Source organism: Schistocerca nitens, chromosome 7 (assembly GCF_023898315.1).
Source record: "Schistocerca nitens isolate TAMUIC-IGC-003100 chromosome 7, iqSchNite1.1, whole genome shotgun sequence".
In the NCBI taxonomy this organism is placed as follows: domain Eukaryota; kingdom Metazoa; phylum Arthropoda; class Insecta; order Orthoptera; family Acrididae; genus Schistocerca; species Schistocerca nitens.
Window position 1 is genome coordinate 514724507 of NC_064620.1, and position 27562 is coordinate 514752068.

At 41.5% G+C, this 27562-nt stretch overlaps 1 protein-coding gene across 2 annotated transcripts in view; it reads left to right on the plus strand.

Annotated features, from left to right (window-relative positions):
• Positions 1-27562, plus strand: part of LOC126194989 (coiled-coil domain-containing protein 186-like) — a 200511-nt gene that overhangs the window by 162956 nt on the left and 9993 nt on the right. The window lies entirely within an intron of this gene.

Genomic DNA, 27562 nt, shown 5'->3' on the forward strand with positions numbered 1-27562 from the left:
TATATGTTTACACTTAAAATTATTTCAGGCTCCAGTGCATTTGCATCTAGCAGCCTAAGTACTTGAACAACTTTTTCTCAAAAATATATTGGTCATAGATAAATTACCATTTTTTTCAAATGGTATAAAACTGGAAGTAAAAACATTTGCAGGTAATTAATGTACACAATGAAATATCGATTGCTTCATAAGTAAATGCTGCTTATCAAGTCATTTGCCTCTGACAGTGATTTATTAATCTGAAAAAATTCCAAGTTGCTTTGTCATCCAGTATCCAAACTAAACCATAGTCTACCTATGACTGGTAAAGTCAGCTCAAAGGTCGGAGGGAGACCAAGGCATGGTGCCTTCACAGGACTGTGCCTAGTGAAGTGTTATGGTACCAAACCAACTTTTGGCTTGATGACAATTTACCTTACTGAAAGATGTGGTTTACAACATTCAGTTTGTATTGAAATACTGCATTCAGCCATGCAGTATAATTATTCGTGTTGAACTAAGTGTTTCGAGAGAACGAGCTTGCACCTTCAGGTGCAGTGCGACGAAACTACATTAACAATTGTCCTCCCCACTAAAGTATGTCCTGCATCATGGCATTGACAACTGTCCACAGAACATTAAAAGGTTTTCTGTCAACACATTAAAAAACAGCAGTTGTTGTCTTGAAATGTGTAGTTCAAGAACAACGATAATATCACGTGGTTTGAAGGCATTGATTCAAGGCAATCAGTACCTCACAACTGTGAAAACAGGCTATGCTAAGAGCATATTCAGCACCTCTATGATTCATAGGTCATCTGCCTGCTGGAATTATAGGAACCACATGATATATTTCCAGCACATCTCACCACTTTAATCACGTAACGTAATGACATGTAGCATATATTTTGGATTATTTATGTTCTCCGTATACAAGACTCAACTGAGTTAGAATTGAAAAGTAGCTCACATTGTATTGTGTCAAATGGTGTGTGTGTGTGTGTGTGTGTGTGTGTGTGTGTGTTTGGGGGGGGGGGGGGGGGGGGGGGGGTGATAGAGCATCATAAGTGAATGAGCAAACAGGTAGAGACAGCTGACATTGAGATTTAATACTTCAGTGCATGTAACTAGATAGTGGGGATACTTACATATATAGGTAGACCACGTTATATGAGGATTTGTAAGCGATTTTAATTTTGATTTGAATGCTATTATCTGTTTACAGTACCGGGCAGTATTAATGCATTAATGGATCTCAACACTCTACTTCTGTCGTCTTTGTTGAGACGTGAATTGTCAAGTCAGTAGCACTGTAAGTTGCACTTGACATGATCTGTATTTAAATGTCAGGTAAAGGGAAAGAAAGTGTGCCTCTCAAGGGAAAGAAGCATGTACGAAGGTCAAATTTGTCTGAAAGAAAGGGAAGTTTTGGATTGCTATGAAAAAGACGAGCATGTTGTTGACTTTCAGTGAATCAATTGTGAAAATAATTCATGATAATGTGGAATCAAAGCAAAAACTTATCACAGTTTAACTGACAAGGTGTGACTACAGTGACCAATTCTTGCTCGCATGTGATTGGGGGGGGGGGGGGGGGATGCTGAGCCGTTGGATTGAGCACCAAAACCAACAGCACATGCTTCTCTGTGGAGGTGCTATTCAAACTAAAGCCAAGAGCTTGTATGCAGATTAATGAAAGAAGAGGACAATCCAGCACCTTGTTGACCAGTTCATGTCGGTTTAATTGCTTCAAGCATCATTTTGGTTTTCACAGTATTAAAATGACAGGAGAGGCAGCTGAAGATGGAGGTACATGAAGTTAGAGCCGAGAAATTTAAAGAGAGGTTTAAAGAAATGGTAACAGAAAGACTGCACTGCAAATCAAGTTTTTCACCTTGAGGAAATAGGCTCGGAAACGGATGCCTAACCACACTTTCATTTCTGTTGAAGAAAAAACTGCATATGGACTTAAGTCTGCCAATAAACAATGCACCCTTTTCATAGGAAATACTGCAGGTGATTGCAAATAAAAAACCCTAATGATGTACTCCTAGAACTCTAAAGGAAGCCACCAGGTGGGAGAGTGGCCTGTGCAAGAGTAACCCAACCCAATAGTATGGAGAATGAAACATGACATACAGACTATGGATAACACAACAGACCAGGATAAGAACAAACACCTTTATGACAAGAAGACACTACACAAAGCAGTCACCACAATGATGATGTCAAGATCAAGAGCAGTGGAGGACAAATCCACAACACTACTAGAGAGGGGTGACACACAAGATAGTTATCCAACAGTTCTGGTACAGTGAAGATTGGTCTGCAGGCATCAAGTGCAAGCACTGAACTGACTGGCTGTGTGCTGTATAGCTGGCTAAATACTGAACGTGTGGAATAGTATTTACCGGCTCACTCATGTGACAAGACAGTGGCATGCACGCCTTGCAAGTTCAGCAGGGTCGTGATGTCCTCTATCAGCTATCAAGGTCCATCCCTTACTGCAGGCATTCAATCTCTGCAGTGCCTGATACCAGATCCCTCCCCACCCACCAAAATAGGTGCATATGGGTGAAACTGCCACAGACTGTGCCATGGGGGCGGAAAGAAGATATGAGTGACAACATGGACCCATTGACTATCGGATGGGGAAAGGGATGGTGGTTGGTGGTGTCCATTGTGATTTCGTTGGAGGTGAGGGCACTGGAGGGTTCTTCCAGTTCCTGCAGAAGCAGAAAGTAGTGTTGGTGTGCTTGTGGGGAGTTGCTGGCAGTCGCCAGTTACACTGGCCCTGGGGCCTTGTGGTCACTGGACTGAGTGAGGTGGCACAGTGGTTAGCACACTGGGTTCACATTTGGAAGGGCAACGGTTCAAACAACATCCGACCTTCCAGATTTAGATATTCCGTGATTTTCCTAAATCGCTCCAGGCAAATGTTGGATGATTCCTTTGAAAGGGCACAACCAATTTCCTTCCGTATCCTTGACACAATCCGAGCTTGTTCTCTGTCTCAAATGATCTTGATGTCAATGGGATGTTAAACTAAATCTTCCTTCCTTCTTTCTTTGTGGTCACTGGAAGGCAGAGAGGGAGTGGGAGGTGGAAATGATGGATGATCTATCTGTTCTCGAGACCGGAACTGGTTATGGTGGCAGCACTTCATCTCCTTCCGTTTTAGGACATATGTATCCCAATTCCTGTGTGTCTCTACTACTGTTGCTAGTGTCAAAACCACAAGACTCCTGCAGTGGCGGCCCCACACAACCACATCAAATGTACAACACTGGGATTGCTGAGAGCGGGATACAGGAGGGGCAACCTTCCATGGAGCAGCTCTGCGGGGCTACAACCATCAATCAATGCAGTGGGATATGTGCTCAGAAACAGAGTGAGGTCAGAGGTAATGGCAGAGAATTCAACAGCCTTCTTCACTTGTTGCTTAAAGATCCGAATGAGACACTCTGCCTCACCACTAGAGGAAGGATGGAACAGAAGGCTGAGAATATGTTTTATGCCATTGGCCACACAGAACTCTTTGAAAGAGATGCCATGAATTGGGAGCCATTATATGAAACCAAAGTGTGAGGTAAGCCTTTAGTGGCCAAAACTTGGGCCAAGGCAATGAGGGTGGCATTGATCATGGTGCTTATCACGTATGGGTATTTGGAGTTGGCATCCACAATGGGCAACCACATTGATCCCAAAAATGGGTCCACGAAATCGAGGAGGGCACATTCCCATGGACGGTGGGGTGTACGCCGACATGCAAATGACTGTTGGGGTACTGCTTGGTGCTGGGTGAACACCTGCAACCATGGACCAGTTGCTTGCTGTCACTATTGATACACAGCCAATACATGTGCAGTGAGCCAAAGCCTTCATGTGGGACATCCATCCACCCAATATCCCCAGTGGAGCAAGCACAAGATGTGTTGCTGCAATTCGGTGTAAATCACCACCCGACATACGTCATTAACTGTCACTGATAACCGAGAGGCTCTGAGAAAGTAGTGTGCAGGTATTGAGTGTGGTTGCCAATTAGTGGGTGAGATAGGCCAGCCAGCCATGGGTCATGTATTGGAGGATCTGCTGCAGGATGGGGTCGCAGTGTGTGATAGTGGTAACATTTGTGGCGATAATGATAATGGGGAAACCCATAAAATGTATGTAGCTGTGCAGTATCACTGTGGAAGCAGAGGACCTCCAATTGGTCAAAATTAGTGTCCGTTCCAGCAGGTAGACATGACAAGGCATCGGCCATAGGCTTCAACTGAATGGTGTAATTGTAAGCACTCAGTAATTGTGCCCTACATGGTAAGTTTTGAGCCGTTCACTCCAGGAGGTTTGAATGAGGCCTAAATAAGGTAACCAAGGGCTTGTGATCCATAATGAGAGAGGACTTTGACCCAAAAAGATAGAAATGAAACTTTTTAATGGTAAACACTGTCACTAGCACCTCCATTTCAGTTTTTGAATAGTTGCATTGTGCAGGGGTCAACATCTTGGACGCATAAGCAATTGGTAATTCAGATCTGCCATCATTCCAATGTGCCAGAACCACCCTGGTGCAGTAGGCAGACGTGTCAGCTGCTACTACCAAGCCGGCCGGAGTGGCCGTGCGGTTCTAGGCACTACAGTGTGGAGCCAAATGACCGCTACGGTCGCAGGTTCGAATCCTGCCTTGGGCGTGGATGTGTGTGATGTCCTTAGGTTAGTTAGGTTCAATTAGTTCTAAGTTCTAGGCGACTGATGCCCTCAGACGTTAAGTTGCATACTGCTCAGAGCCATTTGAACCATTTTTTTACGACTACCAAGGGACGTCTGGCAGAAAAAGGTGTGATGCAAGAAACAGATTTCAGCATGGTTTTTAATTAGTTAAAAGACCGTCACAAGCAGGGGTTCGGTCATAGGGCACTCCTTTCTTATGCAGGTGATTGAGTGATTGCAGTATATGGGCTGCCTGAGGCAGGAACTTGTAGTTTTAGTTGCCTTTGCCCAAAAACACCTGCAGTTCAGTTAGGTTCTTCAGGTAGGGAAGAGAATCAGTGGTGCCAACATTCCAGTCAGTGGGCCTGATTCTGTCTCTGGTGAGACAGTGCCCCAAATACACTACTTCCAGTTGAAAAATTCGATATTTCTCCAAATGTCAATGCAGACCTGCAGCCTGCAGGATGGTAAAGAGGGTGTGGAGATTTTGCAAATGCTCCTGCCTGGAGGGTTCCAGAACAATGTGACCATCCAGGTAACTCGCACAAACTGGAATGCACTGTGTCAGTTGTTCCAGATGCCTTTGGAAAATTGTTGAAGCTGCGACAATGCCAAATAGACATCGCTTATACTTAACATAATCAAAAGGGCATGTTGACGACAACATTGTTCTAAGACCCCTCATCTAAAGGCAACTAGAGGTGAGCATCAGCAAGGTCGATCTTTGATCAGTCCCCACCAGCACGTTTGTTAAGGAGGTCTGTAAGGGGTGTAGGATAAGTTTCAACCAGCAGTTGAGCATTGATGATAGTCTTGAATTTCCCATATAACCAAAAACAGTGATTGGGCTTCTTGATTATCATGATGGTGGCCCATGCTTTAGCTTTCATAGGTTTGATGACTCCAGTAGCCTTGAGACGGCCCAGCTACTTCACTGCAGCGCAGGAGGCCACTGGAGTGGGCTTAGCATGGTAAACACCAGGCATGATGCCTGGCCAGAGGGTGATGTGTGTCTGAAAACCCATGGTGTACACCAAATCCAGCTTAAATAGCATCACAACTACCGAAAAAGGATCGTCCAGTTTCTGGAAAGGGGCTGTAGTAGATACAACTTTGCCTTCATCAGAGAGAGAAACAGTGCAATAGTGTCAAGGCCAAAAATCTTAGTACCTGATGGGTGGTTGACAACAAATAGCATAATGAGCTTTGTAACATGTTTGTAGGCTGCTGTGACTGAGAACTGTTCACGAGAGGGGGGGGGGGGGGGGGGGATAGAACTGAACTGCCCCCATACTCCACCAAATACCATGAGGGAGGAGACAACTCAGATGAGTCCAGTCATCCATACATTGCCAGATTGATCAGAAAAATGGTGGCCCCCAGTGTCATCCTGAAAATGAAAGTCCATATCATAAATGTGGGGTGTGAGAAACAACTTCCACATGAAAGGGTCATCTAATGCAACTGCAGACTGCAGGGCATGTACAGTGTCGTGTTGTTCTCATGAGGCAGGACGAGAGCAGGTTGTATGGCTGTGACACACCAATTGAAAATGCCCTTCTTTGCCACAGAGTATGCAGGACCCAAGTGATCTGGACAATCTGCCCAGGAGTGAGTGGAAAAGCTCTGCAGTCACAATGAGAGCAGCTCTTGTGATCTGCAATGAGTCTGAACTGAGATTCAGATGCCATAGAGATGTCAGACAAGGACAAATCATGGCAGTGCTGCCTGGGAGCTGTCCTGTGCTTGCGGTGAAAGAGTGGATCATGTGGAGGTGTGTGGACTGCTGCAAATTGTGACCTCAACATTAGTTGTTCATTAGCCGCTGTGCGATTTTGAATGAGTGTGCGATGCACAAAATGTCCCCCAATGAGGGGTTATCTAGTTTCAACTCCACACTGCAGATCTCCATATCTGTTGTAAGCTGGACCATCAAATCACAAATTGAGAGGGCCACATATGAAGCCTTGATTGGCACAAATTAAATTGTATTTTTGGCCGAGACTTTGCAAGTCGGTGACCTAAGAACAGTATGACTGGTCCAGCTGTCTGTGGTGTTGATGGAACTCGAGCCTGAAGGCAACCACATGGTATCACTGGGAATAGTAATCAGTCAACAGAACACAAATCTCTTGAAACAAGAGCACGACAGGATCTGACAGAAGGGACAACTGTCAGAGCAGAAACAACGTTTCTGGTGAAGCCTAAGACAAAAACAATGATCACTGGAATGAATCATCCACGACTTGAAAGACTGAAAAATGCTGTTTCAGACAATGCAAGTATGTGTGCCAGACCTTCTTAGTGTCATTGAAAAGTGGGTATGATGGAGGATGTGTGGAGGTGTCAGTAGTGGGAGACAGTGAGGCCTGGTGCAACTGGGCCTCACGTGCCCCAAGTTCATTCACCTGAATCTGAAGCAATTTTTGTAACAAATCTAACTGGAGGTAGTGCTGGTGCTGGTGCTTCTGCTGCTGCTACATTAACTGCTTGCAGTGCAAGCACTGTGTGGCCATGATGTCCTCTCCCAGGTATCAAGGTCCATCTCCTCTGGCAGGCATTCAACTTCTACGGCACCCAAGATCACAGTTAGTTAGTTTTTTTTTTTTTTTTTTAATACCAGATAACTCTACAATTTTAAACTCAGTGTGTGAGTAAACCAGAATCTATCCCATATTTTACATAAAAAATGATGCTCGATTTACGAGAATTTGGTACTCGTGGCATTTCCACAGAATGTAACTATCACATATAGTGAGATTTACCTGTGTATGCTATTATAGGCATATGATATGTAAACGTCATCAGATCATATGAAGAAGATGGCAGAGTATGCTGGCAGAATATTATGCGAGTATTATGCTAGTTCTAGCATGATTTCACCTTGAAATCGTGGGTAGCGGACATGAGTTGCTGACTATGTAATCAACTGATCAACTGGGGAGGCCACTGTTAAATTGTTGCAGAGTAGCCACTGCAAAATTTAAATGCCTGCTGCCAATATTGATATAAGGGGACAGACTGTGATACATCAACACTTCATCAAAAGATGGAAAGAATATTGTGCTCATACGGTGACTGTAATCAGCGGGAAACCCAAAAGTTTTTACTGCTGTTGTAATTTCTCGTCTTTCGACTCTCCTCCCCCAACACACCAAAATAAAAATCCATCATTATTACTTTCATCATTTTATATTTGTTTGATTATTTGCATGACTTGTGCTTGTTTTATATTTTTAGTTTCTAATGTTTTTTTTTTTTTCTTCTTTTCGTCTGCTCCAAATGTCTCCTGCTGGACTCTAAATCGAATTAATTACTAATTTGTCTCATGTCATCCAGTCCTTTCCATTACTTTCCTTCTATGCAGTGAACACTTGTTAACAGATTTTTATATTGGAATACCCACCGCTTAAGTGGGTGAGAACATGAATTGATGCACAAGAGCTGTCCATGTTGGGGTCTGTGAAGACCCTATTTACTGATTCATTTTGCTGATAATTACTCCACTTGTTGATGATGGGTTGTTTCATCTTTAATATTATTTATAGTCGGTTGGGTGATATTTATTGAGCATAGTGGGTTGAGATACCAACTATTAATTAGTTTATTACATCCTTTGTTGGAAAGTGTTATTGAATTATAGTAACAAAATCATACCATAGAATTTGAATAGAACTTCAGCTTACATAACTGCTTCAATATTGGATGCAAATTACTGTTCAGTAGGCTCCTGACATGTGAACAAAAAATTCCTTTGGCTCTCTTTCGAATACTTCCTCTGACATAATGTTCATGTCCAATTACCTCTGTATACTCCATTTTAATGACAGGCACAGGCTCGCAAACAAGCATGTTGTTGCACCTCATAGACATTGCTTTTGTTCTCATATCGAACTAGATGCAGCAGTGGTGAACCTCACAGGTCCCAGTTGTTGAGCACATTCTACAACATGGCTCAGGTAGAGTTTTGTGTCTGCTACAACGTTTGGCCATTTGCACCCTTTTCCAGTACTAATTTCCCTGAACTTTAGAGATGAAAATTTGCTCTCCAACATATCCTCACGCCCACCACCCTCCTATACTTAGTCTCCATTAACCCAGACAAGTACAGTGATGGCTACGATCATCATAGCAGTTCTGTTTATTGCACTGCAGTGACAGGAACAGCTGTCACATCACTGTAGGGACATCACGTGTTTCGTCTGGAGCTTGTTGTTTTCTGTGGCCACAACAGTAATTGGCTCCAGTTATATATATATATATATATATATATATATATATATATATATATATATATATATATATATATATATTTGGCTATGAGGAAGCTAGACTTAACACAACAAATCACACTGACATGAGAAACATGTTGGTGCACCAAAAAAATGTGTTCCAGACCATTCAAAACTAAATGAGAAGCAAACTCCTATAGAGCTGGAACAATGACTTCTGATTCAGACAAGAACACAAGCTGGTTCCCAGTACAGAACATGTAATGAAGGTGCATTCTTTTATCACAGAGAAGGCATTGTGCTGTACAAGAATACATTCACAGGCACAACAGTGGGTTCTTTGTTTTGCTCTGGGAGGAGATTACGTAGAACTATAACAAGCAAAATGTTAGTTCACTTCATTACAATATAGATATGAATGAAAACAATCAGTTTTTTTTTTTTAATTTAATGTAAGTCATGCATTCTTTCCTTCTCATCCTGTCTGGTAAGTCTCCCCTGATGCAGGGTTCTGGGCAACTTTGCCGAACTCTGTCCCTTTTCCTAACCTCACCAGTCTTTCCCCTTTACCACTCTTCCTTCCCCTTCAACCATTCAGCCAGTAAATGGAGCCACAGGCTCTGAAAGCTTGCAAATTTGAATACCTTTAATATGTGTGTTCTCCTGCCACCCTTGTGAGTAAAAATAGCTATGAAGACTTACTTAACATTGTACAATCCATTTCCACAGGAATGTTTTGAGAATTTACAGCTATCCCCAAATGTTAACGTATCACTTCATACAAACAAATTTACAAGATTCCACACTTGAAGAATAACTGAAATGTTCACTCAAAGTTCGGTACACTGGCGGCCTATCTAAGATGATGGTGTTATCTTGATCGTTGAGTGCGAACTGGGGTGAACGTCCCTCTGCTCAGCCGTAAGTAGATGAGCCATTGCGGTGCCATGGAGTAGCTCTAAGAGATGTGGCTCTGCTGGCATTTCTCATTCATCAGTGCAGCATGCAGTGACTATACTCTCATGTGGTTTCAGCATGAGGAGCTAACCTTTCTTTGGCACCCAGCTCGTTGCTCAGCACCACATTTCTGTACCCCAAACCTCCATGCTGTCTTCGTGTAGGGTGAATGCGTGTGATGACAGTGGAGGGGAAGACCACATGTGGATGCAGGTGAGGAGAGACAGAGAGTGTAACTGTAGCTGATGGCAGATCCCTGCCTACACACCAGTATCTAACCTGTGACTGACCACAATGCCAACTGAAAAGCCAGAGGATGAACACCTGCTTGTAGAGAGACAGACACCTTGGTTGGTTTAACATCAAAGTTATCTTCGGAGGCAGTGTGATGACTTGGGAGTCACGTCCATGGACGTCAGTTCAGGCTGCAGGACATGTGCCGACAGCAGTGACATCAATGGTGGTGGCAGCTTGGTGTCAACCTCCATGGGCACCACACTGGATGGTGCTGGCTGAGACTGGTGGAGAGATGAAAGATACAGCTGGTGTGGACCCCAGCTATGTGTTGGGTCTGTGGACAAACAATCTGCAGCAGAATCATTGACATTCACAGAAGTGCACCGCTGCTGGTTTTGGTGGTGCTGCTGCAGCCCAGCAGAATTTTGAATGACAAAAGAACAATGTCTGATGGCTTAAGTGATGACTCCATGCTCCAAACTCTGTTTCTTCCAGAAAATTTGCAGAAGACTTCATATAGTAGGTGAAACTTGCCCTGACCAGATGGAAAGAATTATTTCATGGCAGCCACAGAAGGTGCAACAGAGTACAGAGTCTGTGATTGTGTGAGGATTCTACCGGTGATTTTCCGTCACATGTCACGGCGAGGTAAGAGGATGGAAAAATCTTTAAAGCTTGCTCCATGTAACTTTTGAATGTTCGAATGAACTGTTCAGCTTCACTGGTAGTCCGAGAGTGGAAAGGTGCTATGATCACATGTTGTATGCCACTGGTGGTGCAGAACTGTTGGATTTTTGCTGATGTGTATTGTGGTCCCATGTCTGAGACAGTGACCTCGGGAAGAGCATCAACACAGAAACATCCCCCAGGGGGCTTGTTGCTCTTTGGCGGGTTCGTGCTTGGCTACAGTGGGGCCCCAGCCTTTGCAACATATTTTCCCTTTCATGCTGCATGTCTATCTTCTTGCTGTGATTTTTCCTTTCTCATGGGGATCATGTTCGGGCTGTTTTTGGAAATGTATTCTGCATTTTTGGCGGTCAATAACAGAATACTCTACACTGTTTTTACTCCTTCTTTCTTTCTTTGTTCACCTTCTCCTATCCTTTCTCTGCTTCAGCATTTGAGGTTCTTCTTTTTCTTCATCCTCCCTGTGCGCTCCTGAAGGCCAGCCCACGCGTCTGACACATAACAGGTGACTGGTTAATGTGTAATTCCCAGCCCCGGGCTGAGAGGTAAGGTTGGCACATGCCCCCTGGTAGAGGCCAGGCCCAGGGAGGGTGATTGCCTGAGCTGCTACCTTCCCAAATTGGTGATGGTCCCTCTGTCAGGTGTTCAGGAGCTGTGACCTGAGGTGTGAACAGTCACATAAGGTGAGTGTGCCCCCTTCTGAAAGGGGCACCCAGTAGGAAGGAGCACACCATCGGAGACGCTGGCAAATATGGGGGATTTTCTCACAGTAAGCAAATCATCTTTGCAGAATGACTACGAAATGTAAATGATATGAAGCTAATGATTCGAAGACCCTCCCAGCTGCACCATGGTTCCTTGTGGTTTCACATACTGAAGACAATCGGTCTTTCACTACAGTAAATCCATTGATTATTCAGAAAGGTTTTGATGCAGTTGCTGGCGATGTAAAATCCTGCTCTCTCTCTCTTTTACGCAATGGCAATTTGCTTTTAGAGAGTGCTTCTGATTCTCAAACACAACTGCTTGCGGGTTCACTCCTCCTTGCTATCCTGTTTGTATAGAGGCCCATCGAACGATGAATTCTTCCCATGGTGTTATGTACACTAGGCTGCTCGATGATCTGACAGAGGCGAAAATCCAAATGTACGTCTCTGATCAGGGTGTCAGTACAGTCCATTGGGTGATGAAAAAAGTAGATGCTTCCTTAGTGCCCAAACGTACTCTCTTTCTCACTTTTGATAGAGTAGTTCTTCTGTCAAAGATCAAAGCAGGTTATGAAGTTATCACAGTCAGATTGTATATTCCAAACCCAATGCCTGGCTACCAGTGTCATCATTAGAACCACACTTGAGAGTCCTGTCAACACCCAGCCAAATGTGTAACATGTGGTAGGGATGCTCCCGAGGGCAACAGCAATGGCGACCATGCCACATCCTCCCGTGATTGTCCCATGTATGTTGATGTGCGGGCTGTCCAGGAGATCCGGATGAAGGGAAAAGTGCCTTACCCAGTTGCTCGCAAGTTGTTGGCTAGTCGGAAACCCTGCATTGTACTGTCTGGCACCTTCAGTACTGTTCTTGCAGCATCTCGTTCCACGAAAGAGGTGGGCATGCAGATGTGACCTCAAATTTAACACTGTGGTTGTGAAATTGCTCAGCATCATGGTAGCATTCCCATCTCCTCCTCTAGCTGTGCAACAAGCCTCCAAACTTTTGGCTCACAGGGTGAAGTTGCCAGCTACACAACTGGCAGGCCAGAAAGGACAGAAGAAATACTTCCATTAAGACTTCATACTTCCCTCCAGCCAACCAACATATGAGTCTTCCTCTGCCAACTGGAAAGGCTCCAAGAAGTCAAACAAAGGCAAACGGTCTACTCCTTCGCTGACCCAAAGATCCTCTTCGACGGTGTTGCCAAGTGATACCCTTGCCTGGTCAACCTCCATGTCACCAGTGTGCACCACCAACCGTTTTTCTGCTCTAGACCCTGCAGGCCAACAGAAGAATGCCGACGCTTCTGTATACCTCATGGAGCAGGATCCTCCTACCTCTGTGGCCTGTAGCAGTGGGTCTTCAAAAGGCAGGCATTCAGCAGCCACTGAGGTGACATCCCTTCATTTTTTCCATGTCATGACTCTCCTCCAGTGGAACGTTCATGCACACCATCTCCAGAATCTGCCCGAAAGATGCCCTCTTGGCTGACCTTCTCGAACACCTTCAACTGTTCAACTGTCCGCCATGTTTGTTTTTACAGCTGGTAAACAGTGAAACAGTGTCAGTGACAGCTCAATATGTAGTGTTTGACAGTGATCAGGATCAAAAAGAAATGTAAGTGAAACATTATGTAAATAGACACACACACACACACACACACACACACACACACACACAGGCAGAATTAATGAACGTTCATGGTCTTCGATCCAACAAAGAGGATTTATGGTTGCTATTAGAATCACAGCATCCATTTGTTCTCTGCCTTCAGGAAACAAAATTGTTTCCTCACAACCGCTTCAAGCTTTTGCATTTCTTCCCGGTCTGTCCCCCCGCCCCTCCTACCACCACCACCACCGAGGATTGCATTCCATCTCATGCTCCTCATATGAGATGTTGCAGTTTACCTTTTCCTTCCTCACTTGACCTTTTTTTTCTCTTACTTCTGATTCTTTGCTGTTGTTTCTTTCTAGATCTTTCCTTACTTCTGTAATCCATGCTGTTGTCAATTTCTTCTTCCAGAAATATAGGAGTATTTGTTTTGTTAGTCTATTTCCATCCATTTCATATAGGTGCCTGAAAAACGTTGATCTTCATTTGGCCATTACTTCAGATATTTTCTCTATATTTTCGTAGATCTCCTCATTACTTCTTGTATTCCAACCATCTGCAGTTTTTATTGCGCCCATTATTTATCTAATAATCCTTCTTTCCATTACCTCTCGTCTGTCCATCTTATAGTTCATCGTTAGGCATTCAGATCCGTATAACCATTCTGGTCGTACAGCTGTGGTGTAGTGTTTTAGTTTTGTTTTTTGAGATTTGCATTTCTTGTTGTGAATATTTTTGGGCAAACCATATGCTCTTTTCATTTTATTAATTTTTACATCCATTGCAGATTTTTCTAGTCCTGTCTGTCATAGTCTCTCCAAGACATTTAAATTTATCTACTCACTCTATTTTACCTATCTGTGTTTCTATGAATTTTAGTGCATTTTTATATTTGTCGTGAATTTTGTTTTTTCAGCTGAAATCTTGAGACCAGTTCTGAATAACTGCATCTGTCAGGTTTTCTGAAAGTATTGCAAAATCCTCCACCAAAGCCAAGCAGTTTATCTTAATTCCATTTGTTTTCCTTCCCAGAGTTATTGGTTAAATTTTGTGACTCTCTAGCTCCGAATTCCAGATCCTTACAATTTCTTATAGAACACAATTAAACAGCAAAGGTGATAAACCATCACCTTGTCTAACACTAGTCTTTATTTCAAATGGCTGAGAGGGTGATAGCTCTATAGGTTGGTCTTCTGTAATGATTGTTTTCCTTCCACTATGGCTTTTTCTATCTGATAATTTTCTTCAATTATTGGTTTTTGTGAGGGGCTGTTGCTGCATTTGAGATTTTTCAAATCAGTATCGATGTTTGTTGGGTATGTTTCTTGTCCATAGGGTGTTCAGCAAATGTGAAATGACAGCTGTTACTTTTTAATGCTCTTCTGTGTTCTGAGAATCTGGTATTAAAGTTTCTGTTTTTCTGTCAAATACCAGATGTGTTGTGTTTGTCTGTGCTTGTGTTGGTTGTCCTTAGTTTTCTCTGTGTTGAGTTGTCTGTCCTGTAGGCTATTTTTAGCCCTTGTGTTTTGAGTATGTTGCCTATTCTGTGGACTACTTTGTTGTTGTAGGTGAGAGTGAACAACTTGTTTATCATTGTGGGTGTTTCTTGTTCATGTGTGCTCATAGGTGTGTTTGTAAGTTGATGAGGAGGCTTTTGTTTTTGTTTGTTGGGGGTCCTTTTTAATTTTGTGGTTCAGTTTATAGTTTTTGTGTCATATCCATTCTCTACAGCTTTTTGTCTGATTGTCTTTAATTTATTCTTGTAGTTGTTTCCAGTGAGTGGGGTTTTGTTCAGTCTGTGTAGCATATATTGGAAGCCGGCTAGTTTGTGCTTAATCGGATGATTAGAACCTTCGTAAATGGCTAGTGGTGGTCTCTTTCCTGAATATGGAGAATTGGTGTTGGTTGTTGTGTCTGTATATTGTGATGTCAAGGAAGTTTAACCTTTTGTCGTGTACTGTTTCTATGATGAATTTTATTTTTTGGTGTACTTTGTTTATATCACTGTGGAGTTTTTGGATGCACTTGGTGTTTCATCTAGAAGGCATATGATGTCATCTACATAACGATACCAATATTGTTTCAAATATTCTATTTTCAATGTGACTGAGAAAAATGTTGGTTAGGAATCCATTGACTGGTGACCCCATTGGAAGCCTGTCTTCTTGTGAGTAGAACTGATTGTCAAATGAGAAAAAAGAAGAAACATAACGCAACAAGCATCAATACTGATTTGAAAATTATAAAATGCAGCAACAGCCCCCCCACAAAAACTAACAATTGAAGAAAATTATCAGATACAAAACACCATAGTGGAAGGAAAACAAGTGATAAATTAATACACAGCTCTCTGCTGTGGAACTCTGGAACTCTGTTCTGTGCCCTCAAATAATTATTAGACAAGACCAACCTATAGAGCTATCCCGCCCTCCATCCCCCCCCCCCCCTACAAACATCCTTATACCTACTGTCACACTCTCCTTTCCTCCCCCCCCCCCCCCCTTTCTCTCCATTTACACACACTCAAAAATCCCGCGGAGGCTCGGGAAAAGAATAGGCCTCCGGTATGTTCTGCCAGTCGTAAAAGGCGACGAAAAGAACAAACCACTAATAGGGCTAACCCCTCTTTTAGTGTGATGAGTTGGTTCAGGACAGAACTAAAGAAGCCTCGGACAAGCGCCGTCATGGTCGGGGACGACGCTTGAACCCTATGCCCGCCCACAATGGTAACGACACTGCTAGCCAACTGGAAAATGATTTAAATCCAAATAGAGGTGTTTTGCAGGATATGCTTCCTACAACCACCCTAGAAGGAAAACAAAGGCAGAGGATGAGATGGTCAGATGAAGTTAATCGACACCTCATGTTCTGTTATTACCAAGCAACAAACCTAGGAACCAACACAACTGGATACAGATCACAAGTATACACAACATTTATTACCAGATACCCAGAATTAAAATTTTTAACAGAACAACGACTAGCTGATCAGATCCGTGTAATAATCAAAAATAACAGGATACCCCAGGCAGAATTAGAAAACATCAAACAACAAGTACAACAAATACTGGAACAAAATAATGTGCAAACAGAAGAAGAAGAAAATAGAGTAATGGACTCAAACATCCCAGAGCAAACAAACAAAGAACAACACGCATCAATTAAACAATCAGAGGAAAACGAAATCTTGCGACAGCCACCAGAACAAGCACAAATAGAACACAAAGTGACACACATGTTACATATAGAAGAAAAATTTCAGCTGACATATATAGAATACAAAGACACAAATACAGACATCAGACCATTCTTGCATAGACTGCTAAGTAACCCACAAGTCGAAACAACAATAAAAACTATCAACACAATCATACACAACAAAATAAATGAATATACAACTATGGAAGAGTTACAACTACTGGTTTATATAGGAGCACTCACTACACTAAATATACACACTAGGCAGAGATCAGAACCAACCAACACACAGAAGAAACCCACAAAACCAGCATGGCAACACAGGCTACAGATCAGAATAGAAAAACTGAGAAAGGACATCGGACGGCTAACACAATTTATAAGAAATGAAATGTCAGAGGAAAAAAAAAAAAAAAAAGAAAAGAAAAACGTTAGGTAAAATCTCACAACAAGAAGTGATAGAGCAATTAGATGAGAAGAAACAGAAATTACAAGCATTGGCCAAACGACTTAGGAGATACAAAAAAAGTGAAAATAGAAGGAAACAAAACCAAACATTCAACGCAAACCAAAAGAAATTTTACCAGACAATAGATAACACACACATTAAAATAGACAATCCACCAAACATAACAGACATGGAACACTTCTGGAGCAACATATGGTCAAACCCAGTACAATATAACAGGCATGCACAGTGGATACAAGCAGAAACAGACACATACAAGATGATACCACAAATGCCTGAAGTGATAATTTTGCAACGTGAAGTCACCCAAGCTATTAATGCTACTCACAATTGGAAAGCCCCTGGAAAAGATAAAATAGCAAATTTCTGGCTAAAGAAGTTCACCTCAACACATTCACATCTAACTAAATTATTTAACAGTTACGTTGCAGACCCATACACATTCCCTGATACACTTACACATGGAATAACTTATCTGAAACCTAAAGATCAAGCAGACACACCAAACCCAGCTAAATATCGCCCCATAACATGCCTACCAACAATATACAAAATATTAACTTCAGTCATTACACAGAAATTAATGACACATACAACACAGAACAAAATTATAAATGAAGAACAAAAAGGCTGTTGCAAAGAAGCACGAGGATGTAAAGAGCAACTGATAATAGATGCAGAGGTGACATATCAAGCTAAAACTAAACAAAGGTCGCTACACTACGCATACATTGATTACCAAAAAGCTTTTGATAGTGTACCCCATTCATGGTTACTACAAATATTGGAAATATACAAAGTAGATCCTAAATTGATACAGTTCCTAAACATAGTAATGAAAAATTGGAAAACCACACTTAATATCCAAACAAATTCAAATAATATCACATCACAGCCAATACAGATTAAGCGTGGAATATACCAAGGAGATTCATTAAGTCCTTTCTGGTTCTGCCTTGCTCTGAACCCACTATCCAACATGCTAAATAATACAAATTATGGATACAATATCACTGGAACATACCCACACAAAATCACACATTTGCTATACATGGATGATCTAAAACTACTCGCAGCAACAAATCAACAACTCAACCAATTACTAAAGATAACAGAAGTATTCAGCAATGATATAAATATGGCTTTTGGAACAGACAAATGTAAGAAAAATAGCATAGTCAAGGGAAAACACACTAAACAAGAAGATTACATATTGGATAACCACAGTGACTGCATAGAAGCGATGGAAAAAACAGTTGCCTATAAATATCTAGGATACAGACAATAAATAGGAATAGATACTACAAATTGTTGTGGACCGACAAGGCAGCCAGTCCACAGAGACGGGTAGCCGAGAGGGCACACGTACACACACGCCGACTGGCGTGAAGTCTGGAACAGGATTCGTAATGAATGTGATAAAGAAAAGAACGTAGCTACTAGAACACTTAACTTTTATATCGTCCTTTGGTATACAGCATTCTTGATGATACAAGTGAGACTATCTTGAGATACATGCAATGGTACAAATGGCGCCTTGCTAGGTCGTAGCCATTAACTTAGCTGAAGGCTATTCTAACTCTCTCTCGGCAAATGAGAGAAAGGCTTCGTCAGTGTAGTCGCTAGCAACGTCGTCGTACAACTGGGGCGAGTGCTCGTACGTCTCTCTAGACCTGCCTTGTGGTGGCGCTCGGTCTGCGATCCTGACAGTGGCGACACGCGGGTACGACATGTACTAATGGACCGCGGCCGATTTAAGCTACCACCTAGCAAGTGTGGTGTCTGGCGGTGACACCACACAAATATTAAAGAAGAACTAAAAGAAAAATATAGACAAAGACTAACAAAAATACAAAAGCTATAAATACCTATGCTATACCAATATTGACCTACTCATTTGGAGTAGTGAAATGGAGTAACACAGACCTAGAAGCACTCAATACATTTACACGATCACAATGCCACAAATATAGAATACATCACATACATTCAGCAACAGAAAGATTCACATTAAGCAGAAAGGAAGGAGGAAGGGGATTTATCGACATAAAAAACCTACATTATGGACAGGTAGACAATTTAAGAAAATTCTTTATAGAACAAGCAGAAATCAGCAAAATACACAAAGCAATCACTCATATAAATACATCTGCTACACCACTGCAATTTCATAACTACTTCTACAACCCTTTAGATCACATAACATCAACAGATACGAAGAAAGTAAATTGGAAAAAGAAAACACTACGTGGCAAGCACCCATATCATCTAACACAGCCACACATCGATCAAGTTGCATCCAACACATGGCTAAGAAAAGGCAATATATACAGTGAGACGGAAGGTTTCATGATTGTAATACAGGATCAAACAATAAACACCAGATATTACAGCAAGCATATCATTAAAGATCCCAATACCACAACAGACAAATGCAGACTTTGCAAACAACAAATAGAAACAGTAGATCACATCACAAGCGGATGTACAATACTAGCAAATACAGAATACTCCAGAAGACATGACAATGTTGCAAAAATAATTCATCAACAGCTTGCCTTACAACATAAACTTATAAAACAACACGTTCCTACATACAAGTATGCACCACAAAATGTACAGGAGAATGATGAATACAAATTATACTGGAACAGAACCATTATAACAGATAAAACAACACCACATAACAAACCTGACATCATACTCACCAATAAAAAGAAGAAATTAACACAACTAATCGAAATATCCATACCCAATACAACAAATATACAAAAGAAAACAGGAGAAAAAATTGAAAAATACATCCAACTGGCTGAGGAAGTCAAGGACATGTGGCATCAGGATAAAGTTGACATTATACCAATTATACTATCAACTACAGGAGTCATACCACACAATATCCACCAGTACATCAACGCAATACAGCTTCATCCAAACATATATATACAACTACAGAAATCCGTAATTATTGATACATGTTCAATTACCCGAAAGTTCCTAAACGCAATGTAACATATACCGTACAGTTAAAAGGAAGTCACGCTTGATCAAGGTCCGCGTCACTTTCATTTCGAACCAGACCTAAGGTCTGAGAAAGGAAAGAAATAATAATGATGATAAATCCTCAAACCTCTCTCTCTCTCTCTCTCTCTCTCTCTCTCTCTCTCTCTCTCTCTCTCTCTCTCACCCACCCACCCACCCACCCACCCACCCACCCACACAGACAGAGGCAGAATTAATTAATTTCAGTCATAGCCATAACAATTTTCAAATCATAATTTTGGATTAAATAATATGTCTACTTTGAGGTGTAAGTGGCTGCAGATGACAAACTGTGAAACAAAACAGTCACAAACATAATACATCAGGAAAACCACACCATATGGTAAAAAGGTATGAATTCATAATTTTATGTGTTTTTTTTTTCAAATATCTGTAATTACAATTTGAAAACTAATATTTACATGTATACAAAGAGTAAAGAACATTTTTTATCTTTAACAGCCATAAAATAAAAGCCCACTGAAGATGCTGCAACTGCAGTAAAACATGTTTGGGTTGAAAAACAAACTGTCAAATCACCACCTGAGCCAGAAAACAGGCATGATTAATCACTCATAACGTGAGCAAGAGGAGTATGTGAGCTACACCACCTTAGACACAAGACATAACACCTAGAAAGGGTGCTGGAGAGCAATGGGCGCTGTAATAGTTACATAAGAATGTCACAGAATCAGACACTAAGCGAAGTGACACATCGGAAAAAGAAATGTCAGGTATATGGCCTTTCTGCCGTACATTCCCATAGTGAAGGACAGAATTGGCTGTATATTGTGCAAGCATGGCATAAAGACTATTTATGAACCAACAAAGATGATCAAAGAATGCCTCAGATTCGCAAAGGAGGAATGACTCACTTGCAGGTCAGGAATGCCACGCATACCGTGCACATGTGTAAAAGTCTATTATAAAATTACTGGATGATCACCAAAAACAAGCAGCATTGCAGGTTGTGATAGGTGTAGAAATTGGCCGTGGCAGAGCAGTAAAATTCGCTGATGCAGAAGTTCTTGCTATAGAGAAGATCTATCACACCCGCTTGTTATGGGAAACTATAAAAACACAAAAACAAGACAATAGTTGCGAGAGAGAGAGAGAGAGAGAGAGAGAGAGAGAGAGAGGAGGGGGGGGGGGGGAGGAGGAGGAGGAAAGCCTCAAGGGGAATGGAACTTGAATTCCCATGCTGCAGTGAATGACCATTGCAGGTAGCAAGGGGAGAACTGCAGCAATATTGACCACAAGAAAGATCTTGGACATTGGTGCACCAGTTGCACGTAAACTGCGAGCTAGGCTGCCATCCACCACCAGCAGTCGAGGGTAAAGGTCTGATAATGCCAGCCACTTGTGCTGGAAAATGTCAGAAAAATTATCAAATGGATGTTGGCTGATAAAGAACACAGGGGCAATTTTTGAACATCGGCGACTTAATAGTGTGTCCTTCAGTTGCTGAAATAGATCTTGACATTCTTTTGACCACACAAAAGAAACAATTTTTTGGTGCAGCTGGTTGAGCTGTGCAGCAATTTGCATTGTATTATGAATAAGCTTGATATAATAGGTGAGCTTTCCCATGAGTGATTGGAGCTCCTTAAAGTTACAAGGCACCGGTATATCGCTAAACACTGCCAAATGTGATATAGTAAGATAAGAACCCTCTGCACTAATAAGATGACATAAATAGCTCAGTTCTTCTCAGAAGAAGGAACAATTTTCCTTGTTGCACTGAAAGTCAGCCACAGAAAGAACTTGAAACAAACACTCTAAATTCGCTAAATGTTCAGCAGGCATACAACCCACGATGGCAATGTCTTGTAAAAGAGTTGTACAAGAAAGTACTTTCACTGTTAACTGTTCCAGGAACCATTGAAAAGATGCAGGTGCTGAAGTGCTTCCAAACAGTAGTCTTTGAAACTACATATGGTAGTCTTTAAAACTGGAACAAACCTAGGTTAGTGTTTAATACACAGTATTGTTTGAAATGCTTATCTAGCGGTAACCGTAAATATGACTATATCCAGTCACAGTCCCGGTCTATCCATTAATTCCTATAGACATGACAATGTGTGGATTTACTGTAGCTCTAAAAACAGCTCCTTGGGAATGACCAAGGGTGATGCCCATGGCTCACGCAAACTGGTTGGATAACCCCATTATCTTGCAGTAACTGAGCAGCGTGCTCACATATTGCGTGCGGGACAGGCCATGAACAAAAAATTTAGAGATTTGCATTGTGTTCCACAGTAATGTGTGCTTCAATGTCTATAGCTCTGCATAAACCTGGTTCAAACGGTTCCTTGAATTTACTACACAAGTCAGAGGCATTAGTGTAATGCATTCGAACACTAAAATGTAATACATTGTCTTGTATACAGGTTGAACAAATGAAATAAATCTAACCCAGAAATATTTGCACTGTTTCTAGAATTGAATGCATGAAACATAAAACAGTTTGTCACTCCATGAAAAGTTGCTAGCAAAAACTACACATGCCAAAGACTGAAATTTTTTGTTCATTGTAGGAATACAAAATAAAAGTAGACTGTTGTAGTGGTGTGCTATCAATTCTGTAATAAAAGTCTTTGTTAAATAGGGAAATAGAAGTACCTTTGTCCAACTGTAACTTGTCATTTGTTCCACTTGCAATGAACAAAAAGTTTGTTCATGTGCCTGCTTATTGCAATGGAAGATTTCCGCGATGCTGATGTGCGAGATTTGGCTTGTACCATTGGGAATGGCTTTACTGTAACCATACGCATCTGCTGACATCTTTGCTACAGGCCGTGCATTCCCCAGTGGTGGCTGTTTGCTGAACCTGGGTTGGCATGTGTACTCTTTGAATGTGACCTTGCCGAACACAGTGGAAGAACAAGTTTGTTTATGTGTCAATCCCCCGCAGAAAGTGCAGAAATATTTATTTTGTAGCCGCGCGGGATTAGCCGAGCGGTCTAAGGCGCTGCAGTCATGGACTGTGCGGCTGGTCCCGGCGGAGGTTTGAGTCCTCCCTCGAGCATGGGTGTGTGTGTGTGTGTTTGTCCTTACGATAATTTAGGTTAAGTAGTGTGTAAGCTTAGGGACTGATGACCTTAGCAGTTAAGTCCCATAAGATTTATACACATTTGAACATTTATTTTGTAAATAAAACTGCCTTTTCTTGCTGCACTGTGTTTTATTTCTCCCAGGTGCATTTTGCCTTCTTTGTAATTAGAGCTGTAGTGCAACCTCCGCATGTGACTAGATGAGAGAAGCGCAGATACCAACCATAAATGCAAAGAACTATCCCACTGATGGTGCCTTAAAGTGAAAAAGGTGAAATGCATCTGGGAAAAATAAAATACAGTGCAACAAGAAAAGGCAGTTTTCATTTACAAAACAAATAGCACTGGAAGAATTTTGCATCACGGTAAGGAGAAGCTGTCTGATCATCGTTCTAAAAGCATTGAGGACAAGACTTCTTCACAGAATTTTGTAGCACACATCATGTACCTCGAGACTGAAAGTTTTTGCTTCTGTGCTTTCTGTTTGTCTGAGCTGTATTTTTTATCATTTTAACACTGACATTACTTTAGGTGGAGTGTGTTGTGCACTTTGGACAGCTGAAATACATGGAGTGTCAAAATCAACCTCTGTTGAGTTTACAATAGTTTGGTTTCCACAATAGACAGAATTATTTGAAGATAAGGATTTGGCAGTTTTAGAATTGCAGTGCAATGTGTGTGAAAAATCCTGTGTGATTGAATCACATAACATGACATCAGTATAATTGATACCACAAGAACACTTAAACTTTCAGTGCCTTGTGAGCCGTCTGAGTTTTTGCAGTGCACTGTTTCAGCATCTGAGCAGACTGTTGCTTGGGATGAAAAAATTGACACCTTGCTGCTACAACATGGACCTGACTGTCAAACTGCTTTTCTAGCGGTTTAACATGGTTGTTGTATTTGAATGATTCAGGACTACTGTCTGGACACAGTTTTACACACAGATGGTTGATCTCAGCTCCCACAGTTGTTATGTTGTAAGCAACAAAATGGGCCTCCAATATTGTGCCCAATATTCCAACCATTCATCTTCCTGACTATGGCATGGTCAAAATTTAGCTACAGCAACATATGGTGGTGCTGCTTGGCGAGAGAGTAGTGATGTCAGTTGCTGAACACTGAGGAACAGGCATTCAATGTGCTGCACTGGAAACTGAGCAATTTCTGTTACAGACAAGTCCCAGTCCTGGTGAAAGACTTTGTGATGCACAGAATTGAAGAACAGAAAGCTGGCAGTGAAAGAGCTTGCACACTCGCACATTGTAAACATGCAGTAGGTGAGGCAAATTAGTTTACAACCAGCTCAGTCACCATATTCTGTGTTGTACGAAAATACTCTTGCTGGTCCAGTGGGTTCTTTGGTTTGCTCCAGGAGAGGATTGGGTGGAAATATAACATGTTTCTGAGAATTTACATCTCTCTCTGAGTGTTAAAGACTCGTGTAACACAGACAAATTTACAACTCTCTTCACTTGAAGAATAACTGACATGTTCACACAGTGATCTGCCTAAGACATCTAAGATAATGATGTCATCTTGATCTTTGATTGTGAATTGGGGCGAGCGTTCCTCTCGTCAACCAAACGAAGGTGAGGCATTGCAGTGGTGTGGAGGAGCTCTAGGAGGCATGCCTATGCCATCATTTCTCGTTAATCAATGCAGCATGCAGTGACTCTACTCTTCTTTAGTTTTGGTGCAAGATGCCAACCTTTCTTTCTACATCTATGTCTACATCCATACTCCGCAAGCCACCTGACGGTGTGTGGCGGAGGGTACTTTGAGTACCTCTATCGGTTCTCCCTCCTATTCCAGTCTCGTATTGTTCGTGGAAAGAAAGATTATCGGCATGCCTCTCCGTGGGCTCTAATCTCTGTGATTTTATCCTCATGGTCTCTTCGCGAGATATACGTAGGAGGGAGCAATATACTGCTTGACTCCTCGGTGAAGGTGTGTTCTCGAAACTTCAACAAAAGCCCGTACTGAGCTACTGAGCATCTCTCCTGCAGAGCCTTCCACTGGAGTTTATCTATCATCTCCGTAACGCTTTCGCGATTGCTAGATGATCCTGTAATGAAGTGCGCTGATCTCCGTTGGATCTTCTCTATCTCTTCTATCAACCCTATCCGGTATGGATCCCACACTGGTGGGCTATATTCAAGCAGTGGGCGGACAAGTGTGCTGTAACCTACTTCCTTTGTTTTCGGATTGCATTTCCTTAGGTTCTTCCAGTGAATCTCAGTCTGGCATCTGCTTTGGCACCCCATTCTTCAGACAACACCACAGAAGGAACCCTTTCATCAAGATACCTGGTCAAAAAGGAAAAAAATAATTACTCCAGTCTTTGCTGAAATGTGCTAGGAAAGTGGTTAAGTGGTTCTCAGATTTCCTGCCGGTAAAAAATTGTGTGTAAAATATGTGCGGCAGTGTTAGAGGAGTTGAGTACTACGTACATGGACAAGTTGTACAGCTTTCCCAACTTGTTCAGGGAATTGCTAAAAAGCAGCGCTTGTGCTGTTGTGATTTTAAGATCAGCAAGCAAAAATATACCACCTCAAATCAGTGTAACTACTGTGGCAGAGTGAAAACTAATACTAGCACTCAGCCCATAATATTCTTGCTATGTAGTGAGTCAATAAAAAACAATTGAAGACCTCTTACCAATACTGTGTAATACACTAGAATATGCAGAGTTGGATAAGATGGGAAGAGTGAAGCTTAGACCTAGATTTTTTGATTTTTTTTATTGTTGTCACAGAACATTTGGAGGTCACACAGACAATCAGCATCTGTCCTCATTTCCTCTTAAAGGAAGATACATCAAGGTGTATGAAGATACGCTTCAACCTCATGGACACATCAGTGTTGAATGCCAGCATCGTCTGCCAAATCACTGGTTTAAGGCCCAAGCAACACAAGTGGCCACTTGGGGCAACACCAGAGGTGCTCCAAGTGCAAAATTTGTTTACGGGATGTATCATAATTAATAGCGGTAACTGAGAGTTTATTAGAATAGAAACGACTGTGGTTCCACAAATGAGTTGCTTGCGAGATACTTGCAGATGTGTGGTTATGAGCTCCCACTGAATTCAGTATCAAATATTGTCCTGTTGACAATGTATGAATGCTTGTTCACCAAACAACATCTATAGCATCTGAAGATGTGCTTTGTGGATCAAAACTTGTTATGATTGTGTTACAACAAGTGAAAGTGTCAAAAATAAACAAAACTTGAAAATATTGACATAGTTAGTACAGATGTATCTGAAATGTAACCTTTTGATTAAGTCCCCTTCTAATATGGCAAGAAATACAATAATATTTCAGCAGATTACATGTTACAGTTTACTTTACACTTACACCTTTCAAGGGGGGTGTTCCATGTGTCGTCCTCACATTTGGGAGCAATACTGCACTTGTCTGTGGAGTGAGTTACAAATTCATTCAAACATTCCCAGATCAACTTGTAAATCTTGGCTAGACTGTGCAATTTGCTGATCTCGTTCTTAAACTGTATGGACAGAAATGCTGCGCACTTCATCTTTTAGATGACCCTGTGCATAAAAACCCTTAGGATTGAGGTGAATTGACCTTTGAGACCAAGGTATAGGTCATGCTTGAGCTAGCTATCTTGGACTGTATGGGCCCGTTAGCTGTTGTCTTCTATCAGCAGCAAAATGTGCAGGTGCCCCATCGTGGATCTAGCACATCCCACAGTATTGCGCAAGTTAAGGTATGGCGGGCATGAAATTTGAGCCCAAGGTGCAGACTTAATCAAAAAGTTTACGTTTCAAATACATTCATACTAATTAGGACAATATATCACACTGAAGTCAGTGGAGACTTGTAACAACACATTTGCAGTTGCCTCGGAACAGCTGTTTTATTGCAGAAGCGTGTTTATTGGAACATTTTGCTTCTGTTATTGTGTACTATCACACATGCCAATTTTTTCCTGTTGTGATCTGTCCTAGTAAAACAATTATTTCTCTAATTTTTATAGATAAATAAATAATAAAATCTTTTAGACCTCAAATATTGAAGCAAATATTTTCACCTGACCCATTGTAGTTATTGTTAGTTTAAATTAGAACTGTTACCAGTAATCAAACCCATGTGCTGCAACACTACTGTTCAGTTATGGAATGGGATTTATTATATTTACAACATGAGTAAAAGCCACAGGAAAGGGAACTATTTTTGTTTGGGGAGGGAGGGGGGAGGGTGAATGACATATCGCTTCTGTGGGGAAAATCCATTTGAAAATGCCCTTGTGACAGAATGGCCGTTGATGAATGTGGCCTTACCTGGCAACGTTTGTAAGAGATGACAAAACAAAGCAACAAATCCACTAAGGTTTCAAGGCAGAAGTTAGGACATTTTCTACTGAAAATAATGCCAACTGAGAAGAAAATGACCCAGTATAGAAGATGTAAAGCCTCTTCTTATGATCATGGATAATGTGGAAAATCACGTTTTGAATGTCGCAGATGTGAATGTGCCATTCATGTGGGCAATTGCTCCATGATGTGCAACGCACACATGAACTACATGTGAATATTTTAGATATTATAACTGCTTAGAACATTTATATTTGTTCATGTTTTCTAAATAATCATGTATGTGTGAGAAAGAGAAGTGTTCATTGTTTTGGGCACTCCATTTTAAGGA